Source organism: Pristiophorus japonicus, chromosome 9 (assembly GCF_044704955.1).
Source record: "Pristiophorus japonicus isolate sPriJap1 chromosome 9, sPriJap1.hap1, whole genome shotgun sequence".
NCBI classification, from domain to species: domain Eukaryota; kingdom Metazoa; phylum Chordata; class Chondrichthyes; family Pristiophoridae; genus Pristiophorus; species Pristiophorus japonicus.
Window position 1 is genome coordinate 107,324,708 of NC_091985.1, and position 19,959 is coordinate 107,344,666.

A 19,959-nucleotide genomic window follows, 5' to 3' on the forward strand; every position below is an offset into this window, starting at 1 on the left:
CACAGAGAACCTTGAATGCTGTGGTTATGAATATCAGATTGGTCAGCCCGAGTGTAATAAATCGATCCGGAGGCCGCCTTCATTGTCTATGATGATCTGGATATACGTCAAACTTGCAGAATTGTCTGCCTGGAGAGAAAGAAAACACTGCCTAGGTTTCAAAAGGTGGATGATGGGGATTCTGAAGATCTGGAGCCAAAGTTCTCCATAGAAAGGATCAGCCACGAACCAAATTAGAAGCTTTTTTTAAACACTGATCGATTTAAATTTCTCCCATAGCCATGTGGGCAATTTTGTCCTCTCCTAAATGCAATAATTGATACTGGGCTGCAGTTCCACAGACTTCATCCAAGTTACCACTCTTCGGGCCCAAGTTTCCACATGATTTGCGCCTGATTTTTAGGAGCAACTGGTGGAGAACGGACTATCTTAGAAATCGCAATTCTCCACATTTTTTTTCTGCAGTTCTAGTCAGGTAGAACAGTTCTACTTTGGAACAGAATTTTTTCTTCAAAAGGGGGCGTGTCCGGCCACTGACGCCTGATTTCAAAGTTTCCACAGTGAAAACGTACTCTAAACTAGCTTAGAATGGAGCAAGTGAAAATTTTTGTAGAACTGAAAAAACCTGTTCTACACATTAAAAAATCAAGCGCAGGTTACAAATTAGGCGTCCAGAACGAGGTGGGGGGGGGGGAAGGAAGTCCTTAAATTCTACAATAAATCCTTATTTATACTTCTACAAATATTATACAAATAAATCCAACCTGAATAAACATTTATAAGCCAAGAAAAGATTAAATAAACCATCTTCCTACCTGTGTGAAAGTACTTCAGTCAGCTCAGCGGTGTGGCGTCGTTCCCGCGAACGGGAGGGAGGGGCAGGCAGGCAGTAACCAGGCAGCAAGCAGCCTTCCACTTGAGGTGGAAGCCTTACAGTCAGCTCAGTGATGTGGCGTCGTTCCCGCGAATGGGAGGGAGGGAGGGGCAGGCAGTAAGCCTCAGTGCTGATGGCAATGTGCTTTTATTAAAAAATGTTCAAAAATTAAACAGCTACAAAGAACTACAAAAATGGCCGAGTACCAATGTTTCCTTCACACTGCGCATGTGCGAATGCTCCAACGTTGCCGGCAGGCAAAATTTTTTTTTAAATAGTACCCGCCCCCTCCCACTTACAAAATCGGCACGAGTGTAGGCTCCGCCCCCCTGGGCGCCGCGCCAAACAGACAAGGAGCTGCAAAGCGCTCCAGAATCGCGCGTTTTTTTTCCGGCGCCGTTTTAGGCGCGAAAAACGGGCGCCCAGCTCGGAGGGGCGCCCGTTTTTTATCATGTGGAAACTTGGGCCCTTCATGTCTGAGCCCAGAGGCGGCATGTAGGCAAGCTATGGGACAAGTTGATTGCTGAGCCGAGGTTTATCTTTGTATTCGCAAAATTGTACTTTGCAGCAAGAGTCCGCAGATAGTGTTCAAAAGCAGGAACCCTGTGTATTTTTTCTTGTCCCAAGCCCAGGCATATTTTGGCCAATTATACTATCCCTATCACTGCTTCACTGAAATCAACTCATTCCTCATGACACAGGAATTAAATCTGGGACCTTGCTGATTTGTACAATTCAGGTGTTGCACATTGGGTCATTTGGGGAGCCAGAGCATATTTACTAATTATGTAAAATACTTACAAGTTTTAAGTGCTGTCATCATCGCCGTGAAAGCTGTAAAGTAAGGTACACATTTCTATCACATCTCCCACCCCAAACTCTAGGAGGCAGGGGTATTCTAACACTGTTCTACCATATGTAGAATTACATGGAAATTATAACCTGGAAATGGTCTGTTTGGCTCAACCAATCCATGTTGGTTTTTATCCTCCACACGAGCAGTTATTCTAATCCCATGTATCCACTCTGTCTCTACATTACTTTATTCCCAATCACCTATCCAATCTATTCTTAAATGTTGACCTGGTCTCTGCTTTAATCACTAATGCCAGTACAGGTGTAGCATTCCACAACCTCACAACTCTGTCTTCAATCGCTTGTGTTTAATCACGTATCTATGCCTATGTGTTTCCTCATACCAGGCTGTATCCTAGTGAATCTGTGCTGCAACCTTTTGTATTGAGTCAGCCATGGCTCAGTTGATGGCACAGTTGCCTCTGAGTCAGAAGTTTGTGGGTTCAAGTCCCACTCCAGAGACTTAAGCTCAAAAATTTAAGCTGAAACTTCAGTGCATTACTGAGGGAGTGCTGCACTGTCAGAGGTGCTGCCTTTCAGTTGAGACGTTAAACCGAGGCCCCGTCTGCTCTCTCAGGTGCACGTAAAAGATCCCATGGCACTATTTTAAAAAAGAGCAGGGGCGTTATCCCCAGTGTCCTGGCCAATTTCTATCCCTCAATCAACATCACTAAAAAAACAGATTATCTGGTCATTATCACATTGCTGTTTGTGGGAGCTTGCTGTGTGCAAATTGGCTGCTGCAGTTTTTACATTACAACAGTGACTACACTGCAAAAGGAGTTGATTGACTGTAAAGTGCTGAGAACCATAGAAACATAGAAAATAGGTGCAGGAGTAGGCCATTCGGCCCTTCGAGCCTGCACTGCCATTCAATGAGTTAATGGCTGAACATGCAACTTCAGTACCCCATTCCTGCTTTCTCGCCATACCCCTTGATCCCCCTAGTAGTAAGAACTACATCTAACTCCTTTGTGAATATATTTAGTGAATTGGCCTCAACAACTTTCTATGGTAGAAGAGGTCATGAAAGGTGCTATATAAATGTAAGTCTTTCTTTGAACATCCTTCACAAAGTTTGGGGCCCAAAACTGCACTCAGTACTCTAACTGTGGGTCAACTAAATTTTCCTTTAGATTCACCATTACATCGTGACTTCTGCATTCTATATCTCTCGCCATAAAACCCAGCTTTTAATGTCATGAGCCTGAACCCCCAAAACCCTTTGCTTTTCTACATCACCTAGCTTTCCTCCATTTAAAGTCATTTAATTTCATTTTTGGATTAAAATGTAGCACGTCTTATTTACTGCCGAGCTCTTCCAGCCTCCTTTTCGCCCATCCTGCGCAGGAGGATGAAAACCGTTTTATGCAAATTAGACACAATTCAGCATGTGCATGATGCCAAAAGAAGTAGCTTATTTTAAACCTCCTTTTCTAAATAGTCAGGAACTTTGTACCATTGTTATCATCTGGGATTTCCCCCTTCTGCGCTAGGTCACATATTGAGATAAACTTACTAGCTTGGTGCAATAGGCAATATGTAACAGGCATGGTACTAGTTTTGCCGAGGTGAAATTGTGCCCAAGTTTCTATGCAAACACATTAGCATAAGTCTGAAATCTCCCAGGAATCTATGCAATCCAGCAGCGTATGGAGTAATAAGAGGAATGGGTTTGCCAGTAAATGAGCCATTCTTCAACTAATTGATGATTTCTGCAGCAGGAGGGCAGACCTGTGACTTTAATTGACTGCTGATCAGGTGATTAACGCTGGCTTCACGTGACCACGGGTGTCTTTGTGCCAGAAAATCTAAACTCAATTGGCGGAAACTCGCATTTCTGACCTGGGGGTGTGGCTGGCTTTGTGGACGGGGACTGGTTCGGGTCTGTTGAATGAGCTTGAAAGATTGCGGACACTTGTGTGTAATGTAGTTATGGGCGCAACTCGTGCTTATAATTCCATGATCTTTTGCGCTATTCGATACGATTCCGGCCAGATTAAGCGGTTATTGGATGGGAATCATAAGGAACCTCCAGGCTGACATGTACTTAAACCCATATTGAGTGGACCATGACTAGATGTGTGGAATCACTAGACAATGTGGCTTTTGGCTTTTTGTTAACTTCACAAAAACGAAAAAGCTTCTCTTGAAAAAGTAGTTCAGGTTGGGTTTCACTACCTATACTCATTCAGGCATTGTGCTCAGTCAATGATTAGGTACAACAATTCCCATTGAAGTACTTCCCCACAGCCACCTGGCAAGGCTTCAGATTTCTCAGATTCCAGGTGTTGAGCATAAGCTGTAAGTAGAGTACTGCCTTTGGGTCTAATGTCTGTCTTTAAAAAGCCTGTTAAAGATAAAACTCCTCCACTTGAAGGAATTGTGTATTTGCCCATAATTACATGATTTGGCTCCAAGAGCACACTCCTAGAAAAGTTCCTGGTAAATTTCAGTGTCTGCTGATGGAACCCTTCCAGGTGAGAACCATTAAAGTTTCCAGACCGTCTGACTAGTTCTGTGCCACTTACTGGATGTAAAATTGTCCTCGACAGGCCACAGCCTGATGAGATGGCCAACGCCTACCTAAGAATCTCTAGAGGCCGGTAACAGCAGTCTTTGTATCCGATGCCAAGCTGCTTATGAGGCCTCTACAATTGAACAAATGGATCACTACCCAATCCTATTCTACAACTTAACTTGGGTACTGGATTTGTGAAACCTTACTGGTGAAAGGACATAGTAAATATAAATTGCTGCTATTTGCCTTGATCCTAACAATGGTATCTTCTCTGGCTGCTACTTTGAAATAATTACCATGGGTATGTGAAGAGTAACTAATGAGAGAGGAATACATTGCTTTAGCAATAGTACTTTGTCAAATGTATTCCAGCACATACAGGTATAATGCTGTATCTGACCTTGGGCTGGTTAGATTAGTTTCCCAAACTGGAGATTCCTGGTTTGTGCTGCAATTGCAATGATATATAAAGTCAGTGTAAAAGAAAAAGATGTAAACTGATTCAAAATCTTCAGCCATTTTGATTAGTTTGTTTCTGTTTTTAAAATTATTGGAATTAATGCAATGCTGTTTTACTCCTTCAGAAGAACTGGGGATGAAATTGTGTGCTTGCTTTTGTGGAGGCAATCGAGGTGTAAATGTGGTGAATTAGGACAAGAATCTCTTAAAAGGGTCAGTAGTCTGTTATTTTTTTTGTTTTTTTTTCTCTAATCTGAATACTGAAGCTGAGTAATTGATTTCACAGTTTTGTTAGAATGTATTAAAGACTTTTAACTAGTTTCAGAGGTGAAAATTGTTATGAAAGCTGATCACATTAAAATTAGTGAACATAAAGTGCTTAAATTCTAACTGAGAATCAAGTTATCAGTCATTATTTGACAAAAGGCCAGTGTTGGTTCTTGTTGCGGAATAGTAGATGCCACATTAATCTTGGTTTATTTTGCTAAATTTTGAGGGTATTAAAAAAGTATTTCTACCATGTATCTTCTCTCCTCCCCCTCCTAACACTGCTTCCTTTGTTTTATATTGGATCTCTTTACAGACTACCCATAATTGTCCTTTTCGCAAACGTACAAAGACGTAAGTTTTGCTTGCAGGCCTTTCAAAAGTTTTTTATAAATGAATGAAAATTTAGTCATTGCTTTTCTTGCAGGGGTAGAATGATTCAAAGTATATGTTGTAATGAAAGATTTAAAATTAAATCATAGGGACAGACTATCTGCCTCCATCATCCTGCTTATTTTTGATTTATATAAATTATATTACATTTTCTTAGTTATTGCATTAAGTGGACCACTTAATCAGTTAATGAGTGGCTAAAAAGCTGCCTGCTGTGCATTAATAAGAAGGCACCTGTGTCCTTATTAATATGTCATTGCATTAATTCCTATGGGATGATTAGTTACATGAAAGAATCCATCTTTTTTCAAATTTTTTAAAATCCCAAACTTGATGATGCAGAAACAAAGCAAATTAATTATTTTTTTAAATCCCTCAATTACTGCCGATTGTGTTGCACTTGCAATAATCCTGCAGTAATAAGGTTATATTGCTAGTGCTGATACAGTAAATGATAATTTATGTTAAGTGTCCTAAAATCTGAGTTTAACCTCGATTTATGACAGTACAGTAGACTGGTCATGGACGAACAGTCAGATTTGGTCCCCTATTGTCTGCAGTCACAGCTGCGCAACTGGAGGGAGGTACCAAGAGGAGCCCAGGTCTCCAGATGAGGGCGGAAAAAAGGAGACTAGCTGCTACTATGTGCCTTCTGCTGACACTCCGTGAGAGATGGCTGTCTGCTCTGCTCTTCGGGTTTTAGGATGTACATGGCCTTGGGAAGTTCCAGTAAGGAAGGAAAACTAGTGGAAAGAGAGGGTTACCTATCTTCAGAAGGATGTTACTTGGGCAGAGTAGAGGTAACTTTACTTTGCAAGTAGTCCTTGTTTTGCATGATCTGGAATGATTCATGCTGACACTGTAGAAACTAGTGTGTGATAAGGGAAGTCCATTCACGACAATTCACTTGAAACTAATTTTGTAATAAATTCAGATGTGCAATTATTGAGGATTCTGTAACAAATTTTGCTGTGTAATAGAGTTCTGGTCATAATTCTAATTAAAGCTATATATTTTTAAAATCAATGTATCTGAAAATGCCAACTATTTATAAATGTGGTTACTGCGCAGCTCGCACTCAGCTTGAAATGCGCAAGATCCATGAAAATACAGTTTGTTCACAAAACCTGCTAAGAGTAAATGTAAAGAAAAAAAATCAGTTTCATTCATATAGTGTATTTCAAGATCTCAGGATGACCCAAAATTCCCCAGTCAATGATGTGCTTTTAAAGTGCAGTCACTGGAATGTGGGGAAATGCGGCTGCCAATTTGCACATTGCAAGGTTACACAAAGCCATGCAATAACTGACCAGATAATCTGTTTTAATGATGGATGAATATTAGCTCGGACATCAAGAGGACTTCCATACTCTTCAAATAGTGCCATGGGATATTTTATATCAACTGCGGGTCTCAATTTAATATCTCATCAGAAAGACGGCACCACCGGCAGTGCAGTACTGCACTGAAGTGTCAGCCTAGATTATGTGCTCAAGTCTTTGGCGCATACTTTGCATCCAGAATCATTTAATGTAGAGGCAACAGTACTACAATTGAGTGAAGTCTGACACTTATGTACCTCAGTTAAGAACAATTTGACACATCAATCTGCTTGGTTTTGCAAATGGTCCATTAAATTGAAAGGAGTTTGCAATCAGGTGATTGATGAATTTGGATCTGACAACCATTATTTGGACATTGCAGTTCCAGGGACTACCCTTGGAGTATCAACAGACATTGTCTGTGTCTTTAATTATATATGGTAACTTCATTAGATATTTAAAGCTACATTTTTGATTCCATTTGAAGTTTGATCAGAAACAAAGGAAATCAAAATCTTTGCTTTAAATATCTAATATGCTTGTGGTATATCTCAGAGCATATTTTAAGTTCACCAGTTCTTCTGAGGCCATCAAGAGAAAGATGAGAGTCCATCGAGAAAGATGTCGAGAACCTCGCTTTAAGTTAATTTTATGGGGACTATTTTGGCTCTAGTTTTAATGAAGGATCACATCGGTTATATTCTGCGTTCAAAAAGGAATAGGTTTGTTCTTTAAACTACTGTAGTCGGTTGCATTCTTTGCTACTATTTTCTTAATAAAGCTGTTCTATAGCCTACAGCTGAAACCTGGTTTTATTCCACCAAGAGAGTTGTGACCCTTGGACATGCTGTGTTACTGTGCATGTGTGGTCACCTTTTTGTAGGGGGTGAGCACGTGCTTAAGGGGCTGAGTATAAGAAAATATGAGTAAAATCCCAAATGCAACACTTTACCATCAGACTGTTCATCACTGAAGGGCAAGCGTTCTTGATTTTGAGACCAGCTTTCTTCTTGGCGGGGATTTTGCGGTGGGTATGACTACGTGCTCCGAGTACACTGTCATGCTGCTTTTGAAATGCACCGCACTTTTCAGCGCATGCACTAAATCCCCAACTTGTGGTCTTGTCCTGTATGCATTGACAGACCATCCCCTCCGCCACCGAAAACCTAATTACTGGCGCAGATTTGGATTATTTGCCCACCAACTGCTCGGCAATTGCGTATGGAAATCTTTCGTTGGAAGGTCTGCCATTGGTGGCCGTGCCTTCAGCCGCCGAGGCCCCAAGCTCTGGAACTCCTTCCCTAAACCTCTCCGCCTCTCAACCGCTCATTCCACCTTTAAGATGCTCCTTAAAATCTACCTCTTTGACCAAGCTTTTGGTCATCTGTCGTAATTTCTTCTGTGGCTCAGCGTCAAATTTATTTGTCTTGTCTTGGGCCATTTTACTACGTTAAAGGTACCATATAAATATAAGTTGTTGTTTCCACAGTGTAAGGGGATACCCGAAATGAAAAATCACTTTTAAAAAATTAAATGACATCCAAGAACATTAAAAACTTTAATGAGAAGCAATCTTAGTGTATGTTAAAACTGCAGGTTTAAATAAAAAAGCATTTTACATTTCATAACTTTCTACACAGTGTACAGTATTTGTTTAGAAGTGGGAATTAATTGGGTTCCCACAATATAAGCTAATTCTGTATGTATTCTAAAGGCTGCAGTAATGTAATTTAAATGAATGAAAGACAATCTGTTTCCTGATTGGAGGGTCAGGCCCACTTGATCCTAGGTACGCTTCTGCACAGGCTGGGATCCGTGGGCCATTATGTTGCCCTCCAACTCGCAGCATCAGAGAGCAAGTTTACGCAGGAGGACCCCATCAGGCCATGTGTATTCTTTTTGTAGATCAGCGGCGTACTCCAGAGCGATGCTGCCAACCATTTTTAGCCCAAGATTGTGTCTTTGGTAGCTTGTTATGACAGTGCACCCTCTATTGGTGTACCTTTTTATAAGAGTGTATTGCTGTTTAGCAGGGACCAGCTGCGAAAGTACCAAGTGCTTTTTCAACATTCTTTGTAAGAATTGCAAGTGGAAAGTATTAAATATGCATTGGATATGAAGCACAGAATGTTGGCTATGATGTGGCTGTGATAAATAAATTGCACCTTGTCATGTGACTATCAGGCTGGCTTTAGGCAAATGGGGAATCAAATTATTGTGAATGTAACAAATAAAAACCTCCCGTTACTATGAACACGAAGGAAAATCTACCAATTAAGAAAAAGTAACCGATCCAGTCGTTCAAAAAAATCAATCTTTTAATGTGCCACTTATGTTTTCGAAAAGCTGATTTTTCAAGATTAGACATTTTTAATTAGCATACTGAGCACAGTCATTTTACAATAACCGTAATAAATTTTGACTACAAAATAATGTTTGAGTGCTTTTATTAACAATTTTGGTTATAGCCCTGCAGCAATGTATTTCATTTGTTTGTTTTTTTTGGGCAGAAATTGTTCTGTTGATTACAGTCTGCACATTTACAATGGGCGCACTTCAAGTATTTTTTCTGGACGTTCTGGCTATATTCACTGAGGCATGCGTGCACAATTCAACCATTGACGCAAATGCTGATTAGTTCTTGCTATCCGCTTCAGTAGTTTCAGGGATCCCAGGGTTAGAGCAGCACAAGGGAAGTGTGCGGAGGCACTGTGAATGGATTGGCACGAGGTTTGGAACAAGAAATGGCAGCAGTGGGAGGAAAGAGGGGTTCTAGGATCTGGCAACATGAGTGCATGGGTAACGCCCCTCAAGGTCTTTGCAACCCCTCGTTGTCCTCCCTTGTCCCTTACTCTTGCTGTTCTATCATTCAAACTGAACTTGCGCTTTACAGCCACCATCCGTTTTCCCAATTTGCATGATCACTCTCCACGGCAGTCGGGAGCAGCGGCCGGAGGTGGATCAAGCAGCGGCCTATAAAGGCCCAGCGGGAGTCCAGGGATCGGCTGCAGTCGGGAGCAGCAGCCGGAGGAGGAGTGAGCTGCAGTTGCAACAGGGTCGAAAGTAAGAAAGTAAAAAATAATTGAAGGGTGATGTCATAGCCAAGAGGATAAGTGATTGGCTGGTTGAGTGGTGAGTAGTTTTCTTTTTCTTTATCTTCTTCTTAGCAGTAAGAAACCTTTAGCATTGTTGCTAAATTAAGTAATCTAAGGGTTAAGTCATGGCAGGAGAGCCCAGACCCATGTCATGCTCCTTCTGCGCTATGTGGGAACTCGGGGATGCATCCAGTGTCCCTGACGACTGCATGTGCAGGAAGTGTATCCAGCTGCAGCTCCTGACAGACTGCATTGTGGCACTGGAGCTGCACATGGATTCACTCTGGAGCATCTGCAATGCTGAGGATGTCATGAATAGCACATTTAGTGAGTTGGTTACACCACAGGTAAAAGTTACACAGGCAGATATGGAATGGGTAACGATTAGGAAGAGCAGTGGAAGGAAGGTAGTGCAGGGATCCCATGCAGTCACCGCCCTCCAAAACAGATGCACCGTTTTGGGTATAGTTGAGGGAGGTGGCTCATCAGGGGAAGGAAGCAGCAGCCAAGTCCATGGCACCATGGGTGGCTCTGCTGCACAGGAGGGCAGGAAAAAGAGTGGGAGAGCTATAGTGATAGGAGATTCTGTTGTAAGGGAAATAGATAGGCGTTTCTGCGGCCGCAAACGAGACTCCAGGATGGTATGTTGTCTCCCTGGTGTAAGGGCCAAGGATGTCTCTGAGTGGCTGCAGCGCACTCTGGAGGGGGAGGGTGAACAACCAGCTGTCGTAGTACATATAGGTGCCAAAGATATTGGGTAAAAAACGGGATGAGGTCCTACAAGCTGAGTTTAGGGAACTAGGAGCTAAATTTAAAAAGTAGGACTGTCTGCACCTGGGCAGGGCCGGAACCAATGTCCTAGGGGGGAGTGTTTGCTAGTGCTGTTTGGGAGGAGTTAAACTAATATGGCAGGGGGATGGGAACCTATGTAGGGAGACAGAGGGGAATAAAATGGAGACAGAAGCAAAAGATAGAAAGGAGAATAGTAAAAGTGGAGGGCAGAGAAACCCAAGGCAAAAAGAGCCACTTTACAGCAGAATTCTAAAGGGATAAAGTGTGTTAAAAAGCCAAGCCTGAAGGCTCTGTGCTTCAATGCGAGGAGTATTCGGAATAAGATGGATGAATTAACTGTGCAGATAGCGGTTAACGGGTATGATGTGATTGGCATCACGGAGACATGGCTCCAGGGTGACCAAGCTGGGAACGCAACATCCAAGGGTATTCAGCATTTACGAAGGATAGACAGAAAGGAAAAGGAGGCAGGGTGGCGTTGCTGGTTAAAGAGGAAATTAATGCAATTGTAAGGAAGGACATTAGCTTGGATGATGTGGAATCGGTATGGGTGGAGCTACGGAATACCAAAGGGCAGAAACTGCTAGTGGGAGTTGTGTACAGGTCACCAAATAGTAGTAGTGAGGTTGGGGACAGCATCAAACAAGAAATAAGGGATGTGTGCAATAAAGGTACAGCAGTAATCATGGGCGACTTGAATCTACATATTGATTGGGCTAACCTAACTGGTAGCAGTGCGGTGGAGGAGGATTTCCTGGAGTGTATTAGGGATGATTTTCGTGACCAATATGTCGAGGAGCCAACCAGAGAGCTGGCCATCCTAGACTGGGTGATGTGTAATGAGAAGGAACTAATTAGCAATCTTGTGCGAGGCCCCTTGGGGAAGAGTGATCATAATATGGTAGAATTCTTTATTAAGATGGAGAGTGACAAAGTTAATTCAGAAACTAGGGTCCTGAACTTAAGGAAAGCTAACTTTGATGGTATGAGGTGCGAATTGGCTAGATTAGACTGGCAAATGATACTTAAAGGGTTGACGGTGGATAGGCAATGGCAAACCTTTAAAGATCATATGGACGAACTTCAACAATTGTACATCCCTGTCTGGAATAAAAATAAAAGTGGGAAGGTGGCTCAACTGTGGCTAACAATAGAAATTAAGGATAGTGTTAAATCTAAGGAAGAGGCATACAAATTAGCCAGAAAAAGTAGCATGCTGGAGGACTGGGGGAAATTTAGAATACAGCAGAGGAGGACAAAGGGATTAATTAAGAGGGGGGAGATAGAGTACGAGAGGAAGCTTGCTGGAAACATAAAAAATGACTGCAAAAGCTTCCATAGGTATGTGAACAGAAAAAGATTAGTGAAGACAAACGTAGGTCCCTTGCAGTCGGATTTGGGTGCATTTATAATGGGGAACAAAGAAATGGCAGACCAATTGAACAAGTACTTTGGTTCTGTCTTCACAAAGGAAGACACAAATAACCTTCCGGATGTACTAGGGGTCCGAAGGTTTAGTGAGAAGGAGGAACTGAAGGATATCCTTATCAGGTGGGAAATTGTGTTAGGGAAATTGATGGGATTGAAAGCTGATAAATCCCCAGGGCCTGATAGTCTACATCCCAGAGTACTTAAGGAAGTGACCCTAAAAATAGTGGATGCATTGGTGATGATTTTCCAACAGTCTATCGACTCTGGATCAGTTCCTATGGACTGGAGCGTTGCTAATGTAACACCACTTTTTAAAAAAGGAGGGGGAGAGAAAACGGGTAATTATAGACCAGTTAGCCTGACATCAGTAGTGGGGAAAATGTTGGAATCAATCATTAAGGATGAAATAGCAGCATATTTGGAAAACAGCGATAGGATTGGTCCAAGTCAGCAAGGATTTATGAAAGGGAAATCATGCTTGACAAATCTTCTGGAATTTTTTGAAGATGTAACTAGTAGAGTGGACGAGGGGGAACCAGTGGATGTGGAGTATTTGGACTTTCAAAAGGCTTTTAACAAGGTCCCACACAAGAGATTAGTGTGCAAAATCAAAGCACATGGTATTGGGGATAATGTACTGATGTGGACAGAGAACTGGTTGGCAGACAGGAAGCAGAGAGTCGGGATTAACGGGTCCTTTTCAGAATGGCAGGCCGTGACTAGTGGAGTGCCGCAGGGCTCGGTGCTGGGACCCCAGCTATTTACAATATACATTAATGATTCGGATGATGGAATTGAGTATATTATCTCCAAGTTTGCAGATGACACTAAACTGGGTGGCGGTGTGAGCTGTGAGGAGGATGCTAAGAGGCTGCAGGATGACTTGGACAGGTTAGGCAAGTGGGAAAATACATGGCAGATGCAGTATAATGTGGATAAATGTGAGGTGATCCACGTTGGGGGCAAAAACACGAAGGCAGAATATTATCTGAATGGTGGCAGATTAGGAAAAGGGGATGTGCAGCGAGACCTGGGTGTCATGATTCATCAGTCATTGAAGGTTAGCATGCAGGTACAGCAGGCGGTGATGAAGGCAAATGGTATGTTGGCCTTCATAGGAAGGAAATTTGAGTATAGGAGTAGTGAAGTCTTTCTGCAGTTGTACAGGGCCTCGGTGAGGCACCACCTGGAATATTGTGTTCAGTTTTGGTCTCCTAATCTGAGGAAGGACATTCTTGCTATTGAGGGCGTGCAGCGAAGGTTCACCAGACTGATTCCTGGGATGGCAGGACTGACATATGTGGAGAGACTGGATCGACTGGGCCTGTATTCACTGTAATTTAGAAGGATGAGAGGGGATATCATAGAAACATATAAAATTCTGAAGGGACTGGACAGGTTAGATGCAGGAAGAATGTTCCTAATGTTGGGGAAGTCCAGAACCAGGGGTCATAGTCTTAGGATAAGGGGTAGGCCATTTAGGACTAAGGTGAGGAGAAACTTCTTCACTTAGAGTTGTTAACCTGTGGAATTCCCTGCCGCAGAGAGTTGTTGATGCCAGTTCATTGGATATATTCAAGAGGGAGTTAGATATGGCCCTTGCGGCTAAAGGGATCAAGGGGTATGGAGAGAAAGCAGGAACGGGATACTGAAGGAATGATGAGCCATGATCTTATTGAATGGTGGTGCAGGCTCGAAGGGCCGGATGGCTTACTCCTGCACCTATTTTCTATGTTTCTGTGTTTCTATGTAATCTCAGGATTGCTACCAGTGTCACGTGCTAGTCAGAGTAGGAATGGCAGGATAGCTAAGATGAATACGTAGCTTGAGGAGTGGTGCAGGAGGCAGGGATTCAAATTCCTGGGACATTGAAACCGGTTCTGGGGGAGGTGGGACCAGTACAAACCGGACGGTCTGCACCTGGGCAGGACCAGAGCGAATGTCTTCGGCGGAGTGTTTGCTAGTGCAGTTGGGGAGGGGTTAAACTAATATGGCAGGGGGCTGGGAACCTATGCAGGGAAACAGTGGGAAGTGAAATGGGGGCAGAAGCAAAAGATAGAAAGAAAAAAAGTAAAAGTGAAGGGCAGAGAAACCCAAGGCAAAAATCAAAAAGGGCCACATTACAGCAAATTCTAAAGGGACAAAGTGTGTTAAAAAGACAAGCCTTGAAGGCTTTGTGCCTCAATGCGAGGAGTATTCATAATAAGGTGGACGAATTAACTGTGCAGGCAGCTATTAACGAATATGATATAATTGGGATTACGGAGACATGGCTCCAGGGTACCAAGGCTGGGAACTCAACATCCAGAGGTATTCAACATTCAGGAAGGATAGACAGAAAGGAAAAGGAGGTGGGGTGGTGTTGCTGGTTAAAGAGGAAATTAACGCAATAGTAAGGAAGGACATTAGCTTGGATGATGTGGAATCTATATGGGTAGAGCTGTGAAATACCAAAGGACAGAAAACGCTAGTGAGTTGTGTACAGACCACCAAACAGTAGTAGTGAGGTTGGGGACAGCATCAAACAAAAAATTAGGGATGCGTGCAATAAAGGTACAGCAGTTATCATGGGTGACTTTAATCTACATCTAGATTGGGCTAGCCAAACTGGTAGCAATGCGGTGGAGGAGAATTTCCTGGATTGTATTAGGGATGGTTTTCTAGACCAATATATCGAGGAACCAACCAGAGGCTGGCCATCCTAGACTGGGTGATGTGTAATGAAAAAGGACGAATTAGCAATCTTGTGCGAGGCCCCTTGGGGTAGAGTGATCATAATATGGTAAAATTCTTTAAGATGGAGAGTGCCACAGTTAATTCAGAGACTAGGGGCCTGAACTTAAGGAAAGGTAACTTCGATGGTATGAGACGTGAATTCGTTAGAATAGACTGGCGAGTGATCATTAAAGGATTGACGGTGGATAGACAATGGCAAACATTTAAAGATCACATGAATGAACTTCAACAATTGTACATCCCTGTTTGGAGTAAAAATAAAATGGGGAAGGTGGCTCAACCGTGGCTAACAAGGGAAATTAGGGATAGTGTTAAATCCAAGGAAAAGACATATAAATTGGTCAGAAAAAGCAGCAAACCTGAGGACTGGGAGAAATTTAGAATTCAGCAGAGGAGGACAAAGGGTTTAATTAGGAGGGGGAAAAGAGAGTATGACGGGAAGCTTGCTGGGAACATAAAAACCGACTGCAAAAGCTTCTATGGATATGTGAAGAGAAAAAGATGAGTGAAGATAAATGTAGGTCCTTTGCAGTCAGAATCAGGTGAATTTATAAATGGGGAATAAAGAAACGGCGGACCAATTGAACAAATACTTTGGTTCTTCTTCACGAAGGAAGACACAAATAACCTTCCAGAAATACGAGGGGACCGAGGGTCTAGCGAGAAGGAGGAACTGAAGGTAATCCTTATTAGTCAGGAAATTGTGTAAGGGAAATTGATGGGATTAAAGGCCGATAAATCTCCGGTGCCTGATAGGCTGCATCCCAGAGTACTTAAGGAAGTAGCCCTAGAAATAGTGGATGTATTGATCATTTTCCAACAGTCTAGTTACCCTCCAGCCCATAGGAACTGATCCAGAGTCGATAATGTAACACCAATTTTTAAAAAAGGAGGGAGAGAGAAAACAGGGAACTTTCGACTGGTTAGCCTGACATCAGTAGTGGGGAAAATGTTGGAATCAATTATTAAAGATAAAACAGCAGCGCATTTGGAAGGCAGTGACAGGATCGGTCCAAGTCAGCATGGATTTATGAAAGGGAAATCATGCTTGACAAATCTTCTAGAATTTTTTGAGGATGTAACTAGTAGAGTGGACAAGGGAGAACCAGTGGATGTGGTGTATTTGGACTTTCAAAAGGCTTTTGACAAGGTCCCACGCAAGAGATTAGTGTGCAAAATTAAAGCACATGGTATTGGGAGTAATGTATTGACATGGATAGAGAACTGGTTGGCAGACAGGAAGCAAAGAGTAGGAATAAATGGGTCCTTCTCAGAATGGCAGGCAGTGACTAGTGGGGTGCCGCAGGGCTCAGTGCTGGGACCCCAGCTATTTACAATATACATTCATGATTTAGATGAAGGAGTTGAGAGTAATATCTCCAAGTTTGCAGATGACACTAAGCTGGGTGGTGGTGTGAGCTGTGAGGAGAATGCTAAGAGACTGCAGGGTGACTTGGACAGGTTAGGTGAGTGGGCAAATGCATGATAGATGCAGTATAATGTGAATAAATGTAAGGTTATCCACTTTGGTGGCAAAAACACGAAGGCAGAATATTATCTGAATGGCGGCAGATTAGGAAAAGGGAAGTGCAAAGAGACCTGGGTGTCATAGTACATCAGTTATTGAAAGTTGGCATGCAGGTACAGCAGGCAGTGAAGAAGGCAAATGTCATGTTGGCCTTCATAGCTTGGGGATTTGAGTTTCGGAGCAGGGAGGTCTTAATGCAGTTGAACAGGGCCTTGGTGAGGCCTCACCTGGAATATTGTGTTCAGTTTTGGTCTCCTAATCTAAGGAAGGACATTCTTGCTATTGAGGGAGTGCAGTGAAGGTTCACCAGACTGATTCCCGGGATGGCAGGACTGACATATGAGGAGAGACTGGATTGACTGGGCCTGTATTCACTGGAGTTTAGAAGAATGAGAGGTGATTTCATAGAAACATATAAAATTCTGACAGGATTGGACAGGTTAGATGCAGGAAGAATGTTCCCGATGTTGGGGAAGTCCAGAACCAGGGGTCACAGTCTAAGGATATAGGATAAGCTATTTAGGACCGAGATGAGGAGAAACTTCTTCACTGAGTTGTGAACGTGTGGAATTCTTTACCACAGAGAGTTGTTGATGCCAGTTCATTAGATATATTCAAGAGGGAGTTAGATATGGCCCTGACGGCTAAAGGGATCAAGAGGTATGGAGAGAAAGCAGGAAAGGGGTACTGAGGTGAATGATCAGCCATGATCTTGAATGGTGGTGCAGGGCTGAATGGCCTACTCCTGCACCTATTTTCTATGTTTTTATGTGCTTTTGTTCCTTTCCCCATAACCACAATGTTTTATAGCTCGCACTATTTCATCCTAATCTACCTAACCTTCGTCTTCCTCCTCTGCCTGCCAAACACCCCAATCACCTGTTGTATATCTAACTTCATGCTTGTATAACAGACTTCAGTGTGACCTTAATCTGCTCTGAAAATTTCAGTATTGTGCTCAAGTCTTTGGAGTGGGATTTGTACCTTCTGACTCAGAGGTGAGTGTGCCACCACTGACCAAATCTAGAAAAGTGTTAGTAAAACCCTAAGAATGTGGCCCCTCCCAACACTGTGAAACCCCAGGACCACATCCTCTGTGCTGCCACACTGTAGAACCTTCACCACTGTACTCACCCCAGGAGTGTCCGCCAGTGCTATAAAACCTTGTGACCACCCTCCATGCTGTCGAATTGCACATCCTCCTTCATCGCTGTCCCCCAACCTGTGCTGCGAAATTTCAAGGGATACTCTCCAGAATAATGCATTGTGTGGTATAACACTCCCAGGTATTGTACCTGATTTACTATGAGCAATGCCATGGGAGATCCTGAGAGTCAGAGGATACATTGCTTTGTGTAATATGCAATAATGTATTGATCTCGGATTTACAACAACAACAACAACAAACTTGTATTTAAAAAGCGCCTTTAACGTAGTGAAACATCCCAAGGCTCTTCCCTGGAGTATTGTGAGATAAGAAATTTGACACCGAGCTGCATAAGTAGAAATTAGCGCCAGTGACCAAAAGCTTAGTCAAACAGGTATGATTTAAGGAGTGTCTTGAAAGAGAAGTAGCGAGGCGGAGAGGTTTGGGGCCTCAGCAACTGAAGGCATGGCCACCAATGGTCGTGCGATTATAATCAAGGATGCTTAAGAGGGCAGAATTAGAGGACTGTAGACATTGTGGGGCGGGAGGAGATTACAGAAATGGGGAGGGGCGAGACCATGGAGTGATTTGAAAATAAGGATGAGAATTTTGAAATTGAGGCGTTGCTTAACCAGAAGCCAGCGAGCACAGGGGTGATAGTTGAGCAGGACTTGGTGCAAGTTAGGACACAGGCAACCGAGTATTGAAGCACCTCTAGTTTACGTAGGGTAGAATGTGGGAGGCTAGCCAGGAGTGGGTTGTAATAGTCAAGTCCAGAGGCAACAGAGGCATGGATGAGGGCTTCAGCAGCTGATGAGCTGAGGCAAGGGCGGAGATGGGCGATGTCACAGAGGTGGAAATAGGTGGTCTTAGTTATGCTGCAAATATGTGGTCGAAAGCTCATTTCATGGTCAAATATGATACCAAGGTCGCAAACAGCCTGGTTCAGCCTCAGCCAGAAGTTGGGGAGAGGGAAGGAGTCACTGACTAGGGAATGGAGTTTGTGGTGGGGACCGAAAACAATGGCTTCAGTCTTCCCAATATTCATGTTGCAACTGGAACGGAATGAGATCATGTCATTGCAGCAGTCTGGCATGGGGGATTAAATGTAGCAGGATTGAAGGTCGAGTCGGATGTCTTGGCATCCAGGGCAAGGTGGTATGACACGAGCTGGATTTCGAAGCTCTATAGTGGAAACAATTTTGCCTAATTTGAAGGCCAAGCTTGGGGGACTCTTTATTGGGGAGAAGTAATATAAATGTTCCTATTTTTAAAGTTAGCCTGAGAATTGCTCTTGAATAATTCTTGAAAAATACAAAATATTTATTTAGAAACCTCCAGATTAAAAAAAAATCCTCAAATAAAATGTCTACATGAATTGTTACGGTGATTTGGAAACTTATTGAGCTTGAGGTTGCACTTGTGATATATAACCGAACAAGTTATTTGTCAAGAACCACACTTTTGTTTGGGACTGAGGCAGCAATTTTGTTGCTATTTTTAAAAACTTGTTTGTTGAAGGTTTGTGTTTGTGGAAATGAGTTCAACTTACACAGGTCCGGATTACTTTTGAACATAAAATACAGAACTGCTCAAGTCACTGAACCTCGGTTCAGTCAGGACTTTGAAAACTTTCCTGATTGAGCTCTCGTGGTGATTCTGGTATGCAGGGTAGACAACAGCCTAGTCATACGAGTATTCCCTGAAGACTGTGAGACATTATGGCAGGCTGTCTGGGGTAATCATTTGAAGCGGGTGATGGAAAACCACTTTGGTTGGTCTGCATCTCTCTCTCTCTCTCTCAATATCTCTCTCTCTCTCTCTCTCTCTCTCTCTCCCCGTTTCCACCAATGGAAAACATTGAACACATTGGGGTGTAACTATGAAAATACATTCAGTGTGGAAAACATTTCCAGCATTCAACGGTTGAGCTGTGTGCAATGTATTACTCACAAGGCCAGCAGCAAGACACTTTGAATCACTTCTGTCAAAGCTTGGGAGTTGAATCCCAGCATTTGAAAAATGAGGATTCACAGGTGGGGTAAGGTCTGCAGTCTAACTATCTATCAATCTTTCAAAAGGAGTATTTTATTCCTAGTACAGGTGTGTTGCAGAGCAAGAACTTGCCTTTCAAATGTGTACAATTAAAAACAATAAATAAATACAAAATTGTCAATCTAAGATTATGTACACAGGGCCAGTTAAGTTTAAAACAATTTGTTCACAAAGTTTCAGGTCATATATCTGGTGATGGATAATATGCCATTTTTCAGTTTTCTGTGTCCTCCATATACTGTACAAAAAAAAAAGTACAGCATAACCATGTGCTGAGTACACAAGTAAAAGAGATTGCTACCAATAGGCAATGTCCCCATGCGGTTTCCCAGTTATGTCGTATAAAGCCACATGACCGCTACCAGTTTTTCTGCTGTAAGAACTTCGTGTATAGAAACATAGAAAATAGGTGCAGGAGTAGGCCATTCGGCTCTTTGAGCCTGCACCGCCATTCAATAAGATCATGGCTGATCATTCCTTCAGT

At 42.7% G+C, this 19,959-nt stretch overlaps 1 protein-coding gene across 1 annotated transcript in view; it reads left to right on the forward strand.

Annotated features, from left to right (window-relative positions):
* Nucleotides 1-19,959, forward strand: part of LOC139273164 (rho guanine nucleotide exchange factor TIAM2-like) — a 418,212-nt gene that overhangs the window by 140,226 nt on the left and 258,027 nt on the right. Inside the window, exons 4-5 of the mRNA XM_070889673.1 lie at nucleotides 4,835-4,922; nucleotides 5,293-5,330. The gene's annotated coding sequence lies outside the window, so the exon portion shown is untranslated. The remainder of the gene's footprint in view (nucleotides 1-4,834; nucleotides 4,923-5,292; nucleotides 5,331-19,959) is intronic.